The sequence below is a fragment of the Canis lupus genome, chromosome 4 (assembly GCF_011100685.1).
Source record: "Canis lupus familiaris isolate Mischka breed German Shepherd chromosome 4, alternate assembly UU_Cfam_GSD_1.0, whole genome shotgun sequence".
NCBI lineage: Eukaryota > Metazoa > Chordata > Mammalia > Carnivora > Canidae > Canis > Canis lupus.
The window spans coordinates 3,412,997-3,434,792 of record NC_049225.1 but is presented as its reverse complement, the minus strand read 5'-3'; the positions used below and the strand labels follow the sequence as shown (position 1 = coordinate 3,434,792).

At 45.7% G+C, this 21,796-nt stretch overlaps 1 protein-coding gene and 1 pseudogene across 5 annotated transcripts in view; one reads left to right on the top strand and one right to left on the bottom strand.

Annotated features, from left to right (window-relative positions):
• RYR2 (ryanodine receptor 2) overlaps positions 1 to 21,796 on the top strand; it is a 726,942-nt gene that overhangs the window by 35,871 nt on the left and 669,275 nt on the right. The window lies entirely within an intron of this gene.
• On the bottom strand, positions 8,129 to 9,635 carry LOC100687288 (annotated as a pseudogene).

Sequence of the window (21,796 nt, the reverse complement as noted above, 5' to 3'; positions counted from 1 at the left end):
GCAGTGCTAAACCGCTAAGCCACCTTGGCTGCCCCCAAATAACCGTTTCTTGGCCAAGTTTTTATTCTAACAGGAAAAACACTTTTGCTTCTAAATAGCAACCAAACTTATATGGGTCTCATGAAGCAGAACCTTGTATCCTTGGGTTCAAAAGTAGTCCACACTCATGGAGAGGCACCCTGTTGTGTCTTGACCTTTATACTGCCCAGTGCTACTTTTTAAGTATTTCAGACCTCTCAGGAGATGTCTGTTCATCCCATCCTTTGCATCTGGTCCCATATTAATCTGTTCCTAATGGAGTGGCTTTATTCCATCATCCATCTCAAACTAGTTTTTCTGAGGTATAAATGAGGAAAGCTGACATTCTGGTAGGCATGTCTGAGAATAAGCAGAGCCCATTCTTCCCATTCCTTTGTCAGATTTTTAGGTGCATTTCCAAATCAGATAGTGGTGTTCAAAAGAATAACCATCCCTTTCCCTTGAAGACTGTTATTACTGGAAATCGTTCTTTGTTCAATCTAGGACTGGTTCAGATTTGTCGCTAAGAAGTAGTGAATCATTAAAAAGTAACCAAAAGCCACACCATTTTAAAGAAGTAAGTTGCTGCAATGTGTCACGTCGGGCTTATGTATGACCTTATTTTTTTTTTTTTTAAGATTTTATTTATTTATTCACGAGAGACACAGCAAGATAGGCAGAGACACAGGCAGAGGGAGAAGCAGGCTCCATGCAGGAGCCCAATGTGGGACTCGATCCCGGACCCTGGAATCACACTTTGAGCTGAAGGCAGATGCTCAACTGCTGAACCACCCAGGCATCCCTGACCTTACATTTTGTTACCAAAATCCCTCAAAGGAGTCCATGGAATCCAGACTAGTTCTGGCAAATGAAAATTACATATCTGTTTAAGAAATATGAAACGGTAAGCAGTCTACAGTTTAGAAAAATAATTCACATTCCTTAACTATTCCCAGTGCAAATATAAATTCTCAGTTGGTGAGACTACATATAATGAATTTTTAATTAATCCCTGGCATTTTAGAAGATTATTCTTAATCAGATAGTTTGCAGAGATAAATTTGTAAAGCTGGTGTGCTAGTCAGAATGATGTCCCCTTCCCCCCCAAATCCATGTCTTAATCTATAGAACCTGTGAATGTTACTGTGGGAGGCCACAAGGACTTTGTGATGTGATAAATTAAGGATCTTGAGAGGAGAAGATTATCCTGGATTCTTTGGGTGGATGCAACATAATTACAAGGCTCTGAGAAGAAGGAGGCAGAAAGGAGGGGCAGAAGTAGAGAAGATGCGATGGAGGAGGGGTGGAAGGTCAGAGAAAGGGATTGGATGATGCTATGCTGCTGGCTTTGAAGATAGGGAAAGAGGGGACAAGCCCGCAGATTGGCCCCCAGAGTCTCAAGAAGGAATGCAGCTTCGCCAATCCATTTTAGACTTCCAGCCTCCAGAACTGTAACAGGATACATTTGTGCTGTTTTAAGCACCTCTGTTTGTGGTAATTGGTTGTCTCTCTGATAGAAAGCGATTACAGTTGGGTGTAGATGTAGGGTTTTATGAAAGGCATGCTTGGTGCAGTCTGTTTGGGTGTTGTGAGGCTTTGTGTTCCTTTGGTTCTAGATGACTGGCTGTCCTCTCTGATCTCTAAGTGAAGTGTAGTCTGGGATTTGACTTCTAAATGTGAAATTCTTTCTTAGTTTCAGAAGGCTTACAAAGAGATTGTTCTAGTTGACCAAGTGTTTTAGGAGGAAGGTCCAGTTGTAAGATGAAAGGTTGGTGGGCAGCCCCGGTGGCTCAGCGGTTTAGCGCCGCCTTCAGCCCAGGGCGTGATCCTGGAGACCTGGGATCGAGTCCCACTTTGGACTCCCTACATGGAGCCTGCTTCTCCCTCTGCCTGTGTCTCTGCCTCTCTCTGTGTCTCTCATGAATAAATAAATAAAATCTTTAAAACAAACAAAAAAACACACAAAAGGGTGGGGTTGTAACAGTGTCACAGTTACAATGCAGTGACATGAGAGCACCATCACACTTTCTGAAAAAAATCTTTGTAAAATTTTTGAACAAAATCTTTGCATGTTTGTACAGAGTAAAAGTTTTGGTTGGTGAAGGAGTGTTCATGTTCTGGAGGAAGATATTAATGTTGAGGTTGAAACTGTGGCTTGGCCAATGGACAGAACGGAAAGAAATCTGAGACCAACTACCCCTGTTAACTGGGGGGTGGGCCCTAGGAACATCTAGAAAAAGCAGGTAGCTGCTGTGGTATGATCTTCATCGTCAGCAGGTTGTTTCTGGGTTCTGACTGAAGAGACATGTTCTTCTGTCCTGTGTGGTAGACTTAGGCTTCTTTAGGAAATAGTTCGTGCTGAGGAGGGCACCTGTCCCAAATCCCTGGTGATACAGATTCCAGAATGTGGACGCACCAGGGACTGTTATTCTAAGACCTATTCTTCAATTCCTCAACCATGGCTGAACCTGAGCTCCTACTTGTGCTTCCTCTGAGCTCTACCCTTGCCCTTGACATTCTAGACCTGTGCCAGAGCACTGTTGTATGAAAGGCATCCTGGAAGCAGAAGGCACAGCTTTTAACCCCAGAGCTCTTGGGTACAAAGAAGAGAATATGGAGAGAGGAGCAGAGGGTCAACAGGGGAGGAGTTATAAAAGGTCCAATCTTTTATCCTTAATTCGGTCCCGTGTTTTCCTAGCCCTCTCTGGTCTTGATGTGACATGAGTACAGTTGGGATGACGATTGCCTGATTGATATGCCCCGAGCACCTGTACAGTACCGCTCTCAGAGGACAGGCGTCTTTGCAGGGAATTTGTTGTGTAAGAGGATGTAGTCTGTCCGCATCTGGATTAATCATAGGTTAGTGTTACCTGGTAGCAGTGTAGACAGTTGTTAAAGTAAATAAAGAAATGTAAATGCAGGTTGGAATATGCTTAGACAAAATCTAAAGGGCTCTTTTTGATACTTTTTAAAAGCTCCGCAAGTTAAAGAACATTTGTTTCCTTGAGAGAGGATGTCTGCTGACTTCCCAGGCTTTGTATTTTCTCCTGTGTGTCTTTGCATATGCCATCCCGTTACATAAAATGTTACCCCATTCAAAACTGTATTATTTAAAATATATGTCATGTATATTTTACATTCCTTGTACATGCAAAATACTGTACGGTATAAGGTAGCATGATTATGATTTCAAAACCTAGTTTGAAACTGGTTTCCTTCATGACATTGGTGGGATAAATCCTCTCTGCATGCTGAACCTTGGTTGCTTGTGGCCAGAACAGCAGATATTAGGTATAAATCAGTGCTCTTACAGAAATTTCTGCATGATGACAGGCATGTTTATCTTCACTCTGCAATACTGTGGCCACGAGATGCATGTGGCTATTAGCTCCTTGACATGTGGCTGGTGCCACTGAAGAACTGAATTTGTAATTTTATTTAATTTGAATTTAAAGCTAATGGCTACTATATTGAACAACACTGCCCTAGATGATCATCTGAGTAGAGAGAATGGCCAGAGGCTGAGAGCCTACTTGGGAGGGTCTTTGAGGGAAATGTAGGGACTTTGGACCAGATATCTGGATGGAGCTCAGAGTGATGGTGCTCTGGGGGGAAGAGCTAAGAAACTGAGACTTAAAGGGAATTCTGAATATAAAAAGAGGGTGGGTGACTCATCCACGACCTGAGTTGCCTGGGCATTCAGCCAGGAAAGAGATAAAGAATGCGGGAGATCAGGGCAGCCCACAGGGACAGCGGTAGTAGTGGCAATCCCAGAGAGTTTCTGTAGGGGTGCAGGCCGACACCAGCCTGAGGACCCGGGCTTATAGAGAAACCCCTTTGCTTTGCTAGGACCATGGGCTCTAAGGAACTGCCCAGCCATGGGGGTGGGGATGAGTGTTGGCGTCCCAGCGGAGAGTGCGAGGGACCAAGTAACTCTTAGCGATTGGAGTTTCAAGGGCAGCCACAGTATTGGAAGGCGTAGAATCTCATTGGCAAAGAAATGAATCCATTCCGCTGTCCAGTGCAGTCAGTGGTGGTGATTTCCCTATAAGTGAAATAATTTGTGTATGGCCTGTGTCCCTGCTCAGGGAGGTTCTCTGCTCACTATGGCATGGTTGGTCACCTTAAACAGCTAACTGTGTGCTTTAGACCAGAGTAGGGTGGGTGCAGGGTGTGGGCAGAGATGCAACAGGGGAAGCAGGAATCCCAGGTGTTTGGAGGGTGGATCTGTGAACTCCAAGCAGTGACAGCGGAAGAGGCCATAGGGAGGCAGGCTGGGGAGCCCCAGTTTGGAGGGGCCTGTGGGGCAGGGAAGCTGGGCCACCCTTCTGCTTTTCCACCTCTGTATTTTGGCATGGATTCGTCTGGCTTTATAGATAGGGGTGTTCCTGAAATGCTGAGTCCAATGATAAAAGAAATTCAATTTCAGCTTAAATGCACTTCAGGGGAGACTTGCTACATGCAACAACTCCAAAAAATTCTTTTCGTTCTTGCAAATAATTGCCACCTCCTATTGTTTGTGTAGGTGCTTGGCTACACCCTTTGTACTTTGACTTCCTCTCTATGCACCATGTCCAAACACTCTTCTGTGCTTTTTCAGTGTATCCCATACATCACCCACCTACTAGGGAATGGAATCCTTATGAGCAAGGAACATAAATATCTTTTTTTCCTTTTTGGGGGGAGGGTTGGGGATTCTGTTGCTTGATACAATCCTTGAATGTGAGAGTCTTAGACTATTCTGGCTGTGATAACAGAACACCACAGACTGGGTGGCTTATAAACAACAGACATTTATTTCTCACAGTTCTGAGTGGGGAAGCCCAAGATCAAGGCACCAGCAGGGTTGGTGCCTGGTGAGGACACTGCTCTGATTCATAGATGGAGCCTGTTCAGTTGCTGTGTTGTCATGGGGTGAGGGAAGGTTACAAGGTCTCTGTGCTCCTGACGTACTCTTGAAGTCCCAATACTGTCACCTTTGGGGGTTGGGATTTCAACATCCAAATTTGGGGATGGGCGCAAACATTCAGACCAGAGCAGTGAAGGTGCTCAATAAATAGTTTGACAGGGTGACTTAATTTTATCGAGCATCCTGTTGCTTTGCAAATGCGAACATTTGTTTTGTCTTTCGAAACAATAGTGGCAGATAACATAGATGTTAACAGGTGCCTTGTGCCATGTAAAGTGCATTATATGGCTTATGTCACAGAAACCTAAGACAGCCTCATGAGAGAAGTGTTAGCCTAATTTTCTAGATGGGACTTTTGAGGCTCAGGGAGGTTAACAACCTTCTTCAGGCTCTAACTGCCAATTAAAATATTGGAAATATTATTGGATTTCTCCCTTGGCCAATTTCTCTCCCAAATTCTAGAAAAAGGACAGGTAGAAAGTTGTAAGTTGTGAGTTGGGGTTCCCCATGCCTGTCTCACTCCACAGTCCTTATTTTTTTCTTTCACCTTCTGGATTCATGGACTGGATGGGCAGTTTTCTTGGCTGGCAGGGCAGGAGAGAACGGAAGCAGAGTAGTGGTTCATCTCTCCTTAGGTTGGAGAACAGCAGGATGGGGTGGATTCCGGGCCCACCTAATGGTTGCCAGCTGATGGCATTGTGATGGGGGCGCAGGAGAGGCCGCACCGTAAGACTGGAGCGGGGAGAAGGAACAGAGGAGCAGGAAGAGCACAGTATGCACAAAGTTGGGATGGTGAGTTAGCCGGGGTTGCCACTAGACCACATGCTGCTAGAAAATTACAGTCTTAAAAATAATACCATAGAAGTAGCAATCATTTCTCCCTTTAGCAGTTTTTCCTTAAAATTTTAGAGGCACAGGGCATGTCAAGGGTATCTGAGATAAAATTTGTAAATTTAATCACTTTGCCTTGCAAAGGGAAGCCTTGGCTCCAATGTGAAACTTGGATTATGTAAGCTAGAATTGGGCTGGAATACTATAAATACTCCAGCTATGTGCCACATACTTACATGGCTGCTTCTGTAGGGCTGTGTAGCACTCTTCTAACAAAGATGATTCAGAAGGTACAGAATGACCATTCTCCTGAGCATGTGGGAAAAGTGGAACATTTTACTGGGACCTTGTCTGAAATCACTCTATAGCGGAAGAGTGCTACACACAATAAAAAGGTTATTTGTCATAATTTTAGCTGACAGCAAGGCTACCGACACCTCTTTCTCCCTAAAGGGAAATGCCCTGTGGGCAAGCTGTTGTACATCCCCCTAGCCTGGTAACTGGAGATCAAGGAACTAACTGTTAGTGTGCCATCTGTGAGGGGGATTTTTTTTGCTTCCATGAGGCTTTGGGAAGCATAACCAACCAGCCAAAGCCAGGCAGTGCTCCCAGGTGGGGAGAAGTTGTATGCAAAGGATATCAATCAGAAAACAAGATGGCATGCAGTAGGCATCATATGAACTACTTATTGTATGGGTCAGCCTGGCTCAGGTGACAGCTCAGGCAAGAGGAATCAGCATGTGATAAGGCTGTCAGCTGGCTATACAGGGAAGTAGACTATGGTTGACCTTGAACTCTGGACATTGCAGGCAGGAAGGACAGCATGTGCCCCGAGAAAATGAGGTTTCACTTGAATTGTTCTACTAGAATGGTTTTCCTTTTTCCATGCAGAGGTCTGAGTCTTCAAATGAATGACTGTGACAAGTTGGACTTACAAACTGTCACAGGAAAATGGTGAAGGACGTGGCTCCTGGGATCCTGAAAATTATTTTGTGTTTTCATAGACTTTCACAGCCCTGGATTTATGGGAAGGAGGAATGAAAACTGGGTTTGACAGTGTCTTCCTTCAACAGAAGGGACATGCCTTTGAGTTTATAATATTAAACAATGCCCTTTTTCAAATACTGTCCATGGAAGAAAGAGTGCCCTTTGCTGTTCAACTACCAGTCTGGGAAATCTCTCCCTGGACTTGTTTTGTTAGGGATTAAATCACGTGCAACCCCTTTCTCCATCTCTTGCCATTGTACTCCTACTTCCTATGTTGATTTTTTTTTTTTTTTAAACCAGAAATTAACACTTCTAGTTCGTGGTTCCTAGGAGAATAGTTTCCTTACAGCACCATTTGGAAGATAACAGGGCTTAAAGCTTAAAGTCCTTGGGACTACATATTTTTCAGTTATCATTTTCCTGATCAGCTTTGCCTTTTGGCGAGGGAATAGATATTGGTATCTATCTTATTTTTCTCACTGAAGTAATGGTATCTGGGAGTACTGTTGACTTTTATGTTGTTACTATGTCTTCGGTGACTTGCTTCAGAAAAAAGAAGTCTGAAGCTACTTAAATATAAAATTAAGTAACTGTAAAATTACATGGACAAGAGATGAAAGTTCCAGAAGAGTACAGTAAGCTCTCCAGCGCGTCTGGGACGTGTGTCTTCTAGGACCTAGCTGCTAGAAGGTGATAGCTCACGCCCCCTTTCTGTCTGGGGGTTTTTTCTTTCTGTGTTTCAGAAAGCCTTTCTCTTAACTTGTATTGAATTAGGAGTTTTATACCTGAAGGCGCTGGAGTGGATGTCCTGCCCCTCAGCCAGCTGTGGGACTAGAGTCCAGAGTGAAAACTGTACAGTCGCACTTTTGATTTTAGTCTATTTTTGTCTAGCCTGTTTGTTCAAAACCTTACTAAAATTGGAATTGACTAATGGCCTTCTTTTAAAATTAGATTGATTTTAGCTTGAATATATATTTTCTTTTCTTTCTCAACTTCTGGATGGCTTATATTCCAACTGGTATGATTCAAGTATTCCAGTGCAGTAAAGGATCCAAACTATGTCCCTTAGGTAGATAAATAAATAGAGAGTGGAATTCTCTAGAGCTGCCAGACTGACCTTTTTCCATCAGCACTAAACTCTGAAAAATGGTACAGAGATTTAAAGCCTGGAGTTAAAAGGAGAAGAGACTGAACTATTTGAATTAAGGAATCCAGAACACTATTCTGTTGGGTTCTTCATGCTCTTAATTAATTTTTCTTCTGCTCAGTGAGCACATTTATTAGCATTAAACACAAGACCCATTAGGACCCTGGGGAAGCGATGGCCACAAGGTCATAGGTCCCTGGAAGCAGGATCCCGTTGCCCCACTTGGAAACAAGCTTTCAGGCCTTGGCAGTAGTCGGAGCTGCCCCCAGGGCTGTGAATTGGGAGTCTTCTTGCTCATCATCATCTCCGTCACAGCCTGCTTTATGGCGTGCTTCTCCTGCAGGGCTGGTTGGGTTTTCTCCATTTGCTTGGGGAGGAAGTCTGTCTCCTTCTTGAGAAGGCCCTTGGCATCCTCAGCTATCTTCTCTACATAATAGCCAGTTCCCACATTGATGAGTACATGTTCCACATTATACAGCTTCCCAGGGACTGGACACCGAGCCCGTTGGTGGGACGAGTCATTGTTTCCCCTCATTGCTCTTGTTTGGTGTGAGCAGGCTGTCCTGGTCTTCCACATACTTGGTCTGTACCACCCTGAGCTGGGTAGCAGACATGGACCAGAGCTCCACTTCCTGGACTGGCTGGTTCATAAGCATTTCTAGCTGTGGCAGGTTCTACTCAGCGATGCCAATTGACTGATAATTTTTAATAAGGAAGTGAACCCCAGATGACAGAACTGATGTTCTTTTATTGGGTGACTGTGAGATCTATTCTGTTGCTTAAATCAGGTTAAATAAGAAAAAAATATGTTTTCATAAGTCTGGCCTCTGGGTCTCTGGTATATTTACAAAGATCTCTACTTAAAACCAATTTCTGTTTCTCAGGGATCCTTGTAACACCACCTTCTATTATAAAAGATTGAAAGGATATGACAAAAGGAAAATATCTTGTATAATACAATGAAAGCAGCTTTATTTATTTTTTTTGGCAGGGAGGATGTGGGGCTTATGTAAAAGACTTTATTAAACCCCTTTTGGGGATTTTTCTTTTTTTTAAACCAAGTATATACTCCATGTTCATCCACTGGCAGTGATCATCTGTTGTGCTGGAGACCTGGAGAAACCAAGCCTTACATTCTGTGATGTCTTGGCAAGCAAATGCCCCCAGTCCTGTTGTTGGCCTTTGTGTTGCTGTAATTTCATTGGGGGCACATTTGTATTTTAGATGAATATATTGGCTCATGATTTGAATTTCTGATTGAATTTCCTTTACCAATTTATTTCTTAAAATGTATGCATTAAAATTTTTGTACTTCAGATAAAAGCCAAGATAAGCTCTGATGGTCTCTTTGGCTCCCTATTTATTTCCCATAGGAATGGTAAAAATTTAATTATTCATGCTTGAAAATGGCATTTAAGACCTTGAAAATGAAGAATATTTGGAAGGGAAAGTCACTTGTGCCATAAGATATCGGAAGAGAGAAGGGGCCCTGGTGCATGATGTTCTTGACCACAAGGGAAGTCCACAAGGAAAGTCCGGAAGACTCAGACAGGACCCTGCTGACTAGTTAGGCTGAGACAGCCTCCCCCTTGCCCATGTCTCTCTCCATGTCTCTGCCCCAGAATCACATGCTGTGTCCACTACATGTGATACAGAGAGAATCCGACAGCCTCCTGGGTTCCTTACCTGCATGGACTCTGAGTCCCACCACCCCTCTGATAAACGAATGGTTTTAACAATCATCTTTTACCAATGAGAAAATAGTGTGAATATTAAGAGAAAAAAAACCCTCAGAAAATGCAATATCAATGTAAAGACAATATTTAGGTTAACTCAGGCCAGCTGTTCAGAGATTGCTGTTCTCCCCACATTCTAGAACCTCAGGTGGCCGGCCAGCCTCAGTGGCTTCTATAGCTCCATGCCATTGGTTACAGGATGAATCCAGGGATGAGGCATACATGGAGAGACAAATGATCGATAAATACTCCTACTCTGTTTCACATACCCTGTAGTGGATCAATAGAACATGCTTTCCCTCTGATAAACATTGCATTTTGAAACAAATATTTAAGTATTTATTTGGGTGGTGGTGGGCAGTGAAAGAAGGAAGAGGTATTTAGTGCCAGTCACTATTCTAAGTGGTTTTATATTTTTCCCAAAATACTATAAAGTAAGCACTCTTTTTTTTTTCTGTTCTACAGATATGGAAACTGAGGCAGAGAGGAATTTTTTTTTTATAACTTCCTCCAGGGTAAGCAGCCTGTTAGAAGCGGAGCTGGCCTTGGAGCCCCGCTCTCAAGATCAAGTGCAATGTCCCTCAGTTCTCAGGGTGAGGAGAGCTGCCACCTCCATCCATTCTTTCCCCCTCAGGTCCTCCCACCTGCCTTGCTGACAGCTTAGGTTAGAAATGGGGTTGTTTCCATTTCTTTTGGGTCCCCATCAGGACAAGTTCAGAGCTTTTCAAGAACCACTTATGGAAAAAAATAAGGGGCAGGGAGAAGATGTGACATAAGAGAGAGGACAATAGAAAAGCAGAGAAGGAGACATAAGGTGAAAGAGTGAACTTCCTTCTTTCATTCTTAGGTTCTGCACTGAGCCTCTCCTGCATGTTTGGGCTTCCAGAGAGTTCCCCAGCTAGAATGTAAATGGACAGCTGCTCCGTGAGCAGCAGCCAGGGCGAGAAAGGAATGTGTACCTGGAATTCTTGGGGCTTTTGGGTCAGCCACTGACTCTTATCTTTTCATGTGGCCCTTTGGGGTCTCTCTGAAGTCATCCTGGCCACTGAGGACAGAAGAGACTTCCTTGCATGGCACCTCTTCCCTCCCTGCTGCTCTGACCTCTTGGTCACCCCTTCCAGCCTATCTCAGTCTCTCCTCACCCCAGCCCCATTCTCCGTCCTGCATGGTCTGTCCAAAGGGGCTTGTTGGCATGGCTTAGGCTTGCCACCGCCCCTCCTAAGCTGACAGCAGGGTCTCACAGGGCCTTCTGACTCTGTGCTGCATGATGGCACTTCCTTTTAGGGTCCAGAAGCTTCCCTCTTGGTGTTTGGCCTGCTTCCTAATGGCCCTGTTGTCTGTTGGAGGGACAGCTCTCCCATCTACCTCCCTGGCAGAGCTGGCCTTGACTTCCAGGTCTGCTGCTCACTGAATAAGGAAGTTCAGACACTTGCCTCTGCCATTTCATTCTCTGAGACTCATCCCTTTGTTGCTTCCAGAGCAAGTACCTGCCAGATTCACCTGAAATGAAGAAAACCTCACAAATAAGACTTGTTTTCTTCTGGGTAGATGCAACAATATATGGTCTCACCATTAGTGAGGAAAGCAGTGTCATTTCTGTTGTGAGGGAGCAGTGTCATTTCTGTTTTCCATTCTTTTAGCTCATCAGTCAGTTACAGATTTGTTGAGCACTTACTAGGTTCTGTGGAGGTCAGACATACCCACATACACACATGCAGCATGAGAGAGAATTCCTGCTTCTATAGCGTTTTCAATCTTGTTTATTTTTTTATTTTTAATTTTTTTTCAATCTTGTTTAAAGCACGTTTTGCCCCCACGCAACCCTGGAAACTCTTAAAGAATGACACAAAAGGCACTTTTTACCTGTTTTTCACTGTTTTTAGTAGATGGCTGAGGTGAGCCCTCAAGGGTTAGACAGGATGTAGGCAGGTAGATGGGGAACAGGACAGCAGGTGGGAGACAACACCCAAAGAGGATAGGGAATGGGAGTGGGAATACATCAGTCTGCCCAGAGTCAGGGGTTTGTTAAGGGGAGAGGTGGTACTTTTTTACTTGCAGAGACACCCAGAAAGGTCAAGAATGCATTTCTGCCCCCAACCCCATCCCTGGTGCATGCGCACCTACACACACACCCCCCAACAATTCTCCTACCATCAGGGGCTTTTCCTTCCAAATTCGAATCCAAATCCATGTCTTGCTTATTTAGTAATGTAGTTACTAACAGTGAGAGAGGCTGGCTGCCCAGGGAACAGACCTGGTCTCAGAACCAGACTGTGGCCTGGGCCTCAGGGCCTCAGGTCAGTGACATGAAGAGCCAGGGCACGGGTTAGAACCCACTCTGATGTTGGTACTGGGGTATCTTAACTGCTCCTGTGTGACTCTTGGCTGTGGGCCTTGTTCTGGCCATCAGCATCCTTGGGTTCCTTCCAAGCCAGGTGTCCCCCCCCGCCCCCTTGTCAACCTGTGAGCACCCCTCAGCTTTTGGCCCAGTTAACTGTTTTCTCATTTGCAACCAAGAACTCTGGCTGCCTCTGGTCTGCTTCTCTCTCTGTGGTCACCCAGGCCTTTCTTGGTCCATATTATCCCAGGCTGAAGATCCTCAGGGGGTTCCCCATCTCTTGTGACACTAACTCTGTCTTTACTGCCCGTGCAGTAGGTCAGCCCGCCATTTCTCACCTGGACCAGGATGAGGCTCCCTGTCTCTGGCCCATCTCCTACCCTTTTTGTTTGTAGTAGGACTGGGAGGGGGCCACGGTAACCTCTTATCCCTGGTAGATGCCTGCTTGAGACTTGGATCTTGGGGATCTGTGTTGTCCCTCTTGCATTAATGTTTGGTGCTCAGGAACTCCCCTCAGCTGTCGCCAGCTATCCCCAGCCCTGTAGGAGCTTGGCATCATTCTCTGGGCTCTTTTCTTCTATTCTACCAAACTGTATGCCTTTTCCCACCCTCCTGAGTCTTCCTAGGCGATTGTCTACATAATTCTAGCTCATAAATCCCTCCTCGTGGCTCCTGCCTTCCTTCAAGCATTCCTGGTTTCTCACTGGGACTCCTGGGGGAGAAACTTTGGAATGGAAAGGCCTTCTGGAACCTTGTATGTAAGATCCTAGATAATGGTTGCCACTCCCTCCCTGCATGTGGGTCATGCCTCCTCCTGAGAGAAGGTTCCCAGCCTGGCGAACATGGTGGGGCCAAGTGGGGCTGAATGCCCTGCTATCTTGGCTGCTTTCTTCAGGTTGTGCTTGGGGAAGACTCTGGGGTTTACTGAGCACCTGCTACCTTCGAGGCATTATTCTAGGTGACTGAGATACATTGTTGAATAAGCACTTTACCCTCATGGAGCTTGGATTCTGGAGGTGGGGGTGGGGGTGGGGTGGGAGACAGAATAAAAAAAACATTAGGGGCACCTGGGTGGTCAGTGGTTAAGTGTCTGCCTTTGGCTTAAGGCATGATCCCCAGGTCCTGGGATCGAGCCTCGAATTGGGCTCCCTGCTCAGTGGGGAGCCTGCTTCTCCCTCTGCCTATGTCTCTGCCTCTGTGTCTCTCATGAATGAATAAAATCTTAAAAAAATAAGCATATTAAATGAATTGCATGGCTACATTAGAAGGTACTGTGGAGAAAAAAAAAATAGAACATGATAAGGGGGCTGAAGGGAGAGGATGACTATGATTTTAAAATGCGTGGTCATCAGGATGGGTCTTCTTTAAATGGTGCCACTTGAGCAGACTTGGAGGATGCCAGGCAGTAAATGCAGGGGCCTTCCAGAGGCAGGAACGGTGGAGTGTGTCTGGAGAGTCCAAGTAGGAGCAGAGGAGCAGGGCAGAGGACCCGGCTTCCTGCGTGTAGCATCCAGGAAGTCACTGCAGGGCTTTGAGCAGAGGGGGACTCATTCCTTTCCATTTTAGAAGGACTTGTCTGGCTGCCGTGTTAGGAATAGAGAGTGGAGAGGTGAGGGGCCCGGGGAGAGCAGCTTCCCTGTAGGAGCTTGCGTGGGTCTCAGGATCCCCCGTGGCAGCAGGTGGAAGAGGGGCAAAGTGGCAGGACTCTGGTTGCCTTGGGGAGCCAGAGGTGGCCGGATTTCCTGCTGGTTCTGATGGGGGCCGAGGGAGGAGGAGGAGCCTGGTTTCTGCGAGGTTCTGGCATGTGGGTGGGGTTGCCCTCAGCTGAGGGGGCTAAGCTGCGGGTGGAGGAGGTTGGTTTTGGACACGCAGATGTTTTACACATCTGCTGGGAGTCCCGTCTTGGAGCTGCTGGGAGGTGGTTAGTTTGGGGGTTCGGGAGAGAGGTCTGGAGAACAAACTTGCCCTTGGGGAAATGGATTTCTCAGTGTGGTGTATATACAGTATCCCTTCGCCAGCTGTGCAGAGGTTAAATTGGAATAAGAAATCGAACACCCTGTGGGATAAGTAGATTTGGAGGACTAAAGTCAGGAGTGAACCCATGAAGTCTCTAATAAACATCATTACATCTCTTAAAATAGCCTGGCGTGTTACGGAAGGATATCAAAATGTCAGTGACAGTGGGAGCTGACTGCATAGTGCTCTGTCCTTACCTTAGAGGTCATGGGTGCTGTGCTGTGAATCCCCAGGTACGATTCCTTGCTTATCAGAAAACGTTCCCTGTGACGGTAGTTTTTCTGAGGTGCTTATAAGCACACCTTGTCCTGTTACAGGTAGTAGGTGCCACGCTTCTGGCTCCTGGCTCAGCGCTGGTGATTTCCATCCCTGGTGTCTTGCCCCTGAGCACGCTTGGGCTCTGGCATGGGCACAGGGATACAGAGAGCTGGGGGGCTTGGGGGTGCATGACACTTCGGGGAGCCTCTGCCCCCGTGGCACAGCCTTCTCCATGGCCCTGGACACTTTCAAGATGGACCTTGACTTTCCCTAGCCTTCCTTGCATCCCTGGAGCTGTCATTGGAAAACTGCTCTGCCGGCTGCTTTACCTCTTGGCAAAAAGCTGCCAGTCTAGCCCTCAGTTTCTCTAATTTGAGAGTGGGAGTGGTTCGGGCCGAACTCCTCAATGATGCTGTAAACCTCAGGGAAGCTGGCTCATATATACCCAAATTTTGCATAACTGGGAAACTTAATACTAGAATGTTCTTTTGGACAGTATTTCCCCAGTTTTCCAGATAATGAGAATCTCCTGGGCTCTTCTTGAGAGCATTAGATGCAGATTCAGACTTAACTAAGCAGTGCCCCCCACCCACAGGGAAAGGCCCAGGAATCTGCATCATTAGAGCACCCCTGGGGGAGGTATTTGAGAGCCCATTGCCCTTGAGTCCTCTCTCCTGCCCAGGTTCTGAGCCAACGGAGAAGAAAAACAATGACTAGGACAAAATGTCACTTCTTCCCTAATAGAGGCTTGGCTGGAGGGTGTTGTGTTAAGTCAGCTAGCCTCAGAGGTCTGCTGATTGAATTCCTGGAATGAGGCTTGTTTGCCTGAAGTCCTGAGCAGAGCCTCCATGGGGCAGAGGCCCTGGAGCAGCACCAGAGCCCTGCCTGCTGCAAAAGCACACTTCCAAAGGGGGAAGGGGGCCATTCCCCCAGATCTGTCAGAGAAGTTGTCCCTGCAGGTGAAGAGGGAGGAAGGAGACACAGAGTCCGGGAGTGTGCTTGGGGCCTGTCCCTCCTCCTGGCAGTCAGGAGTGGGAAAAGCCTTCTCCCTCCAAACCCCATCTGATTTGCATGATTAGGAAAATCTGGGCAGTGGTTCCTAGGAGTCCTACAATATTGTCTCTTGTCTCCACTTTTACACTTTCAGGTTTTCTGAGCTAACTCAGCTTCTGTGTTTTGGGGTGCGGGCTCTGAAGTGCAGTCAGGGTGTGCACCCACACCTGATGGTGTTTAGTTAGGGACCCACCTCACTGAATTATCCCTTGGTGGTCACGCTGGCGATGCCATTGTTTTACACAGACCTGAGCAAGTGGGTTTAATTTTGAAACCACCAAAAAAAATTTTTTTGACTTGTGAGCACTTGACCATATATATATAAAACCAGGGGGAAAACCTAACCCTCTCTTTCTTTACATTTTATATGTAAACTTTGATTTTGAAATTATTATGGATTCACAGAGGTTGCAAAAAATTTTGCAGGAGGGTGCCATATGCCCCTCATTTAACTCCTTTAAATTGAAAAAAAGAATTTTTAAGCTACCAAAGGAATATGCAGTGAAATTCTGAATACTGAGAAAAGGGTTTTGAGAAGGAAGAAATTTTTCTTGCATTGATTTTCGTCTGTGATGTTAGCTGTATGTTTTGGAAAATCTAAAAACAGTATCTGATTATCTGTACTTCGCATCCCTCAAGCCACCAACATGCCTGCCAATTCTCCAGAAGGGCCTCTACAGCGGGCCTGGTCAGTGGGGCGCCAGGCAGCATCTCCTCCATACAGCAGGGGTGCAACTCTATTGATTTTGGAAATTTAGAACATGCGTCCTAGGGCACGTGGGGGAAATGGGGAAATTAAATGATCACCGGCCTTCTGCTACTTTCTGGGGGAAGGTTACCTCCTGGAGGGCCTTTTGCCATCCTATGGTGTTCAGCAGTGTTTATGCGGCATAGGACCCATCTTCGAGCTCTGAGAGAATTGTCCAATATTACAGGTTGCAGAGTTTCACCCTAAGATGCATGAATGGCCAGCTGTACCCTCTTTTGCTAAGCTGAGAAAGGCTAATCCCCCTGCTGTGCTTTCCAAGGGTATGAATATTGGAGACTTCATATCTTGTAGTAACTTTCCTTCTAGAAACGTAGAGTCCTAGAACTAAGTGTTCTGTGCTCCTTTGTTTGCTAGTGGTTCTCAAACTTAGGCAAGCATCAGAACCTCCTGGAGGGCTTGTTAAAGCAGAGTTTCTGATTAGGAGGGCCTGGGGTGGATTTCTAACAAGTTTCTAGGTGATGCTCGTGCTGTTGGTCTGGGGACCGCACTTTAAGAAGCACTGCTCTAAGCAGAGCTGGCCAGTTCAGTTTGTCCCGGGTGCACCCCTCCTGCCTTCCTGCTAAGAGTTGCTCTATCATGCTTGTTCTTCACCGCTTGCTTCCTTCCTCTCTCCGGTGGTAGAGAATGTCCTGGTGTGGAATCCAACTTTACGTTGGATTAATTCACACTAAGATGTCGATTCAACGTTGGCTTATCTTTGTGTACTGCTGCGCCCACGGCTGTGTTGCAGGATGCCTCCATGTGGGAGTCTGGACCACCACCTCCCCAGGTAACCTGTGTGTCTCCATTCCCTGAGACTAGCTGTAGGTGTCATTATCAAGGTCCATCGGGGTGATGGATCTCAAACTCACAGCCTCTGTGAACAGTGCCAGGCCTGCTCGCCTCCCTGTAGCTGTTATTAAAAAACAAAATTTGATGGAGTATCTTGGAAGATTTAACTGGCTTTACTAAATGATTCATGAATTGGGTAGAATCCCATCTAGCAAGTAAAGGGGAGGCTTTATAGGAAGGACAGTGGGGAAGGAAAGTTATTAGCAAAAGAAAAGGATTGTTCCAGGCTGGGTGGCTTTTCTCTAGTGGGGAGGGCAGGGGGTCTTGTCATGCAGATCACCTCCTCATCCCCTACAGGATGGAAAGGGCCCCTGTGGGAGACTCTTTGGCACTCATTAGGAATTCCCTGACCAACCTTAAGAAGACCTTTCTGGGGGAGGTTGAAACTGCATTTAGATTAGGTGTTAAGCCCTGGTGTGAGGATTTATCCTAAAGGGCACCATTTTGGGCTTTTCAATTCAACACTAAAGCCCTTCTCTGGACATTTGCCTCCTGTAGGAGGAATTAGAGGGTGGAGTGCCGAGACTACATACTTACTGTGAATATTTGTTTTGAGTGTGTACTTGGTAAGATTTCTGATACTACTCTGTCAGGTTGCTACAAGGAACAAACTTAGAGGGATGTTCACGGCACTCCCCATGCTGAATTAGTTGTAGGATTATCTGCTCCAACTGTCCTCTTTTGCTCTCCTTTCTGTCAAAAGCAGCAGAGGATGGAGGAGAAGTTACTATATTTGTTTCCAAGAGGAAGTGATTATATATGTCACTCCATCCCGCCTCTGCCATCCCACAGTGTCTTCCAGGCACGACCGAGAATTTCGATGGGCCCAGGCAGCAGCCACTGCTGTGAGCATGTGGCTTCTCAGGCAGTTCTTGAGGGAAAGTAAAAGTTTGAAGTCCTGAGTGTAAAATGTGCTTCAGAGTAGGACCTGAAAGTAGAAATGGAAAATAACCAGTGGGAGATCCTACCACCTTTGGGATGCTCTTTAGTCTTTGCTCTTTTTTATCTCTCTGGTCAGTGACCGTATAGGGTCACAGAAGGCTCATGAATTTCTGGTCCCATAAACCTACTTAGTCTGTGCCCTGGTTCTGCCCCATATGAGCTCTACCTTCTACCGTAGGCTCTTGGGTGAGTTGTAGGGTTGGATGTCTCAGCCTGTAAATCTGGGATGATGAAATGTAACTCATGCTACGGGAAGCTCCATAGAAGCAGGCACCACATTCGTTTGGTACTCTGGTGGCACCCCCTGTCCCAGCAGCCGTCAGATAGACACCTAGCAGGTGATTCTGCCAGTGGGTGGAGGGTTGGGGATGGCCCCAGTAGCTGGTCAGGAGGATTAAGTGAGGTAATGGGTGCATTGAGGGAAGGAAGTGCCCCTATCACGAGTTCTTTCCTCCTCTTCCTCATCTCTAATCTTTGGTTCCTTTTAAAAAGGTGCTTACCTTTACCACTAACATTTTTTAAATTAATTATTATTATTATTATTATTATTTTTTAGAGAGAGCGAGAACACTCACAGCGGGGCAGGGTAGAAGAAGGAGAGAGAGAATCTTAAGCGGGCTCCATGCTGGGCATGGAGCCCGACGAGGGGCTCAGGGTTCCATCCCATTACTCTGAGATCATGACCTGAGCTGAAATCAAGAGTCAGTTGTTTAACCTACTGAGCCACCCAGGCGCCCCTCCAACATTTTTTTTTTCCCTGCCTATGTCTTAGGCAAGGAGAAGTCTAACCCAACCTCTTTTTTTCTAAACTACACCATTTAAAAATATTAGTTAATGGCTTACCCCTTCTAGGCAAATTTATGGAATCCAGTGGCTTAATGTTTTTTTTCCTCTGACAGGAGGGCTCACCTTTCCAGCCTACCGCTAGTAATTGTTACAGTTTTACATTTCCAGGGGTCCACATTTGTCTGATTTCTCTCCCTTATGAGGATGTAAGGCTCCTAGGAATGGGGCCCATGATTCCTTCATGACACGTAGCCGACTCTTAAAATAACAGTTGAGTTTCTGGCTCGTATTTAAGTTTATGCTTCACCGTGTAATTTGCTGTCATTCTTGTGTTTAGCTGGTTTAACCTTAATTCTGTATCTTGGTTGTTTGCTTTTTATCCCTAAGTGCCCTACCTCGCAGAGCCTCGTGTTATAAGCTTCCCGGAATCTTACCAGGGTTGCATTCACACTGTCTCGGCTGTATGCTCCTTCCCACATGTGCTTGGTACTTTCTGCATCACAGACACAATAATCTGTAGGATGCAGAATCAACCCCTGCTCTTTGGGTATTGAGAATTTCTGAGGTTCTGCTTTTGGAAGCTTGGAAAGGGAACTTTACCCCTGCAACTGGCAATAGGACATTGCTGGTTCCTCTGTTACAGGACTCTGTCATGTGGTCATGCAAGGATGTGGCTGATCCTTGGAGGTCAGGGTCACATTATACTAAAGCGTCTACCAGAACCTTGCATGGTTGCCGGTCTGAAGAGGGCACCCCATAGATGTCTATGGAGTGGAATTGAAATTGCCATGGGGTAGGGTCAAGAAGCACGTAGTACACTTGTGAGATGAGGGAGGTGACCAGAATCTTGCAGGCAGAGAAATAGAGTTAGAAGGTGGAATTAAGTAGGCTAACACCTAGCGGGTGGTAGAGAAATGAATTTCAGTCACCTCTCTTTTGATTTCTCTAAGTACATTATTTTTAAAGATCACATGAGAATAAATACTTCCTAACCAAATGCTGTAGTTTTAATACTTTGTTGAAGTGAGGGAAATGAAAATCTCAGGAGGGCCCTAGGCTTGGGCAGAGCAGGTGGTCTTGGTGTGACACCTGCTCAGTGTCTTTCTTGCTCCAAACAGACACACATATTGCTGCTTCTTCTCTCAGCTGTTTGCCCAGCTAACACAAGGTCAACCAGGCAATTCTTTGTGGAGGAGCAGAGGACTTTTATTTCACAGAGTATTTTGAAAATACTGATGTCCCTGGGAAACACAATAATGCAACTGATCTTAATTCACGTCTAAGTTGTACAGAAGTGCTTCCTTTTGGTTGGACATTTTCACAGGGGTGTTGAGAGAGGGGCGAAAAGTCAAGAGGCTAGGGTCCCCCCCAAGACCTGGTCTTTTCACAATGACAAAGACTGACCTCAGTGCTGACAATCTTTTTCTCTTTGTTTATTTTCTTATTTATCAAAAATGTTAAATTTGATATACAAAAGGTTTTCTCTTTAAAATTTTAATCAGCACAGATGACTTTTTACATAAAGTCCCAGATTAACGAAAGACTTTTACCACGTGGAAGTTTTCAAAGATATGGAAATTGAAGACATTTTCACCTTTTAGCACGTGTTACTGAATTATAGAAGTTGTTATTCTAGAATGAAAGAGTGTGAGATACTTTGGACACTGCAGCCCTGTCAGAACTTGTAAATATTTATTTTTAAAAGCTGCTGTTTGGGGCAGCTGGGTGGCTCAGCAGTTAAGCATCTGCCTTTGGCTCAGGGCGTGATCCCTGGGTCCTGAGATCGAGTCCTACATCGGGCTCCCTGTAGGGAGCCTGCTTCTCCCTCTGCTTGTGTCTCTATATCTCTCTCTCTGTGTCTCTCATGAATAAATAAATACAAAAAAAAAAAAAGCTGCTGTTCTTGGGGCGCCTGGGTGGCTTAGTTGGATAAGCTTCTGCCTTTGGCTCAGGTCATGATCCTAGGGTCCTGGGATTGAGCCCCATATCCTGCTCCCTGCTCAGCGGGGAGCCTGCTTCTCCTTCTCACTCTGCCCCTCCACCCTGGTTGTGTGCATGAGCTCTCTCTCATGATCTCTCTTTCAAATAAATAACATCTTAAAAAAAAAAAAGCTGCTGTTCTTTTATTTACACCACTGGGAAATCATTTTGGAAAACCTGCTCTTAAGGGAAAGAGACCTAGGGTGGATGGAGCATGACTTCACTGAGAAATAGTAGTTTAGGAGAGTATCGGGGTTGTGGGGGTGGTCTACCCTAGAAGGTAAAAGCCCATGCTTTGTATCCAGACTGCCGGGCTTCAAGTCCCAGCTCACCACTTTGGACAAGCCACTCAGTCTCTCTGAGCCTTGGTAGCTTCTTACTCTGTAAAATGGGCATGAGAATGGTATTTGCTCCAAGGGTTGTTGGAAGGATTATTTGAGTTAATACAGTTAAAGGTTCAGTTAAGCAGAACGTAATGACTGAATGTGTTTTTAACTGCACTTTTTTGTGGTAAAGCTTATTCAGAAAACTGAAAAGGGTATGGCAGTCCTCACCAAGTGATAGGACTCAGAGGGTTCCCAGACTTGGAGGTAGAATTCAAAGGGGTGGGGAAGGAAAGGAGGGCCAGGTCGTAGCCCTGAGGGAAGGGAAGTGAGGACGCTGGGCCGTTTGGCAGCCCTCTGCTCCTGGGGGTCAGTCGGCTTCCCTGGCACTGTCTGGTGCAGGAAGCAGGAGTCTCTGACCCATGTGGAAGAGAATCCTTCTTCACTCTTGGGATGGCAGAGAGCAGCCCCTACACCACAAGGCTAATTCCTGGAAACAAGAGCCCCTATCTCAGCTTGACTGTCACACAAAGGAATACTCAGTGTGGTTTAAAAAAAAGAATGGGAAGTTTTGTTAAGTCTTTCTTTAGAAGACATGATAGAATATTTTTCCTTGTGGAGATGCTAGTGTTCTTTCTGGAAATGAAGTTGATGTTTTAGTAACTACTACTAAACACAAAAGTTCATTTTCATGCAGAAAATGTGATGAAGCCCCCAAAACTACAACTCAGCTTTGATGACCAAAAGAGGTGTAAGGTAGCCAAGCCTGTGGGTGAGGACAAGCTTGTAGGCAGTGCTGCTTCCAGGTGGGAAATGTTATTCTTCAAAAGCTGTAAAGCTAACTTAATAAATTCTCAAACTTTGCCCCAGGT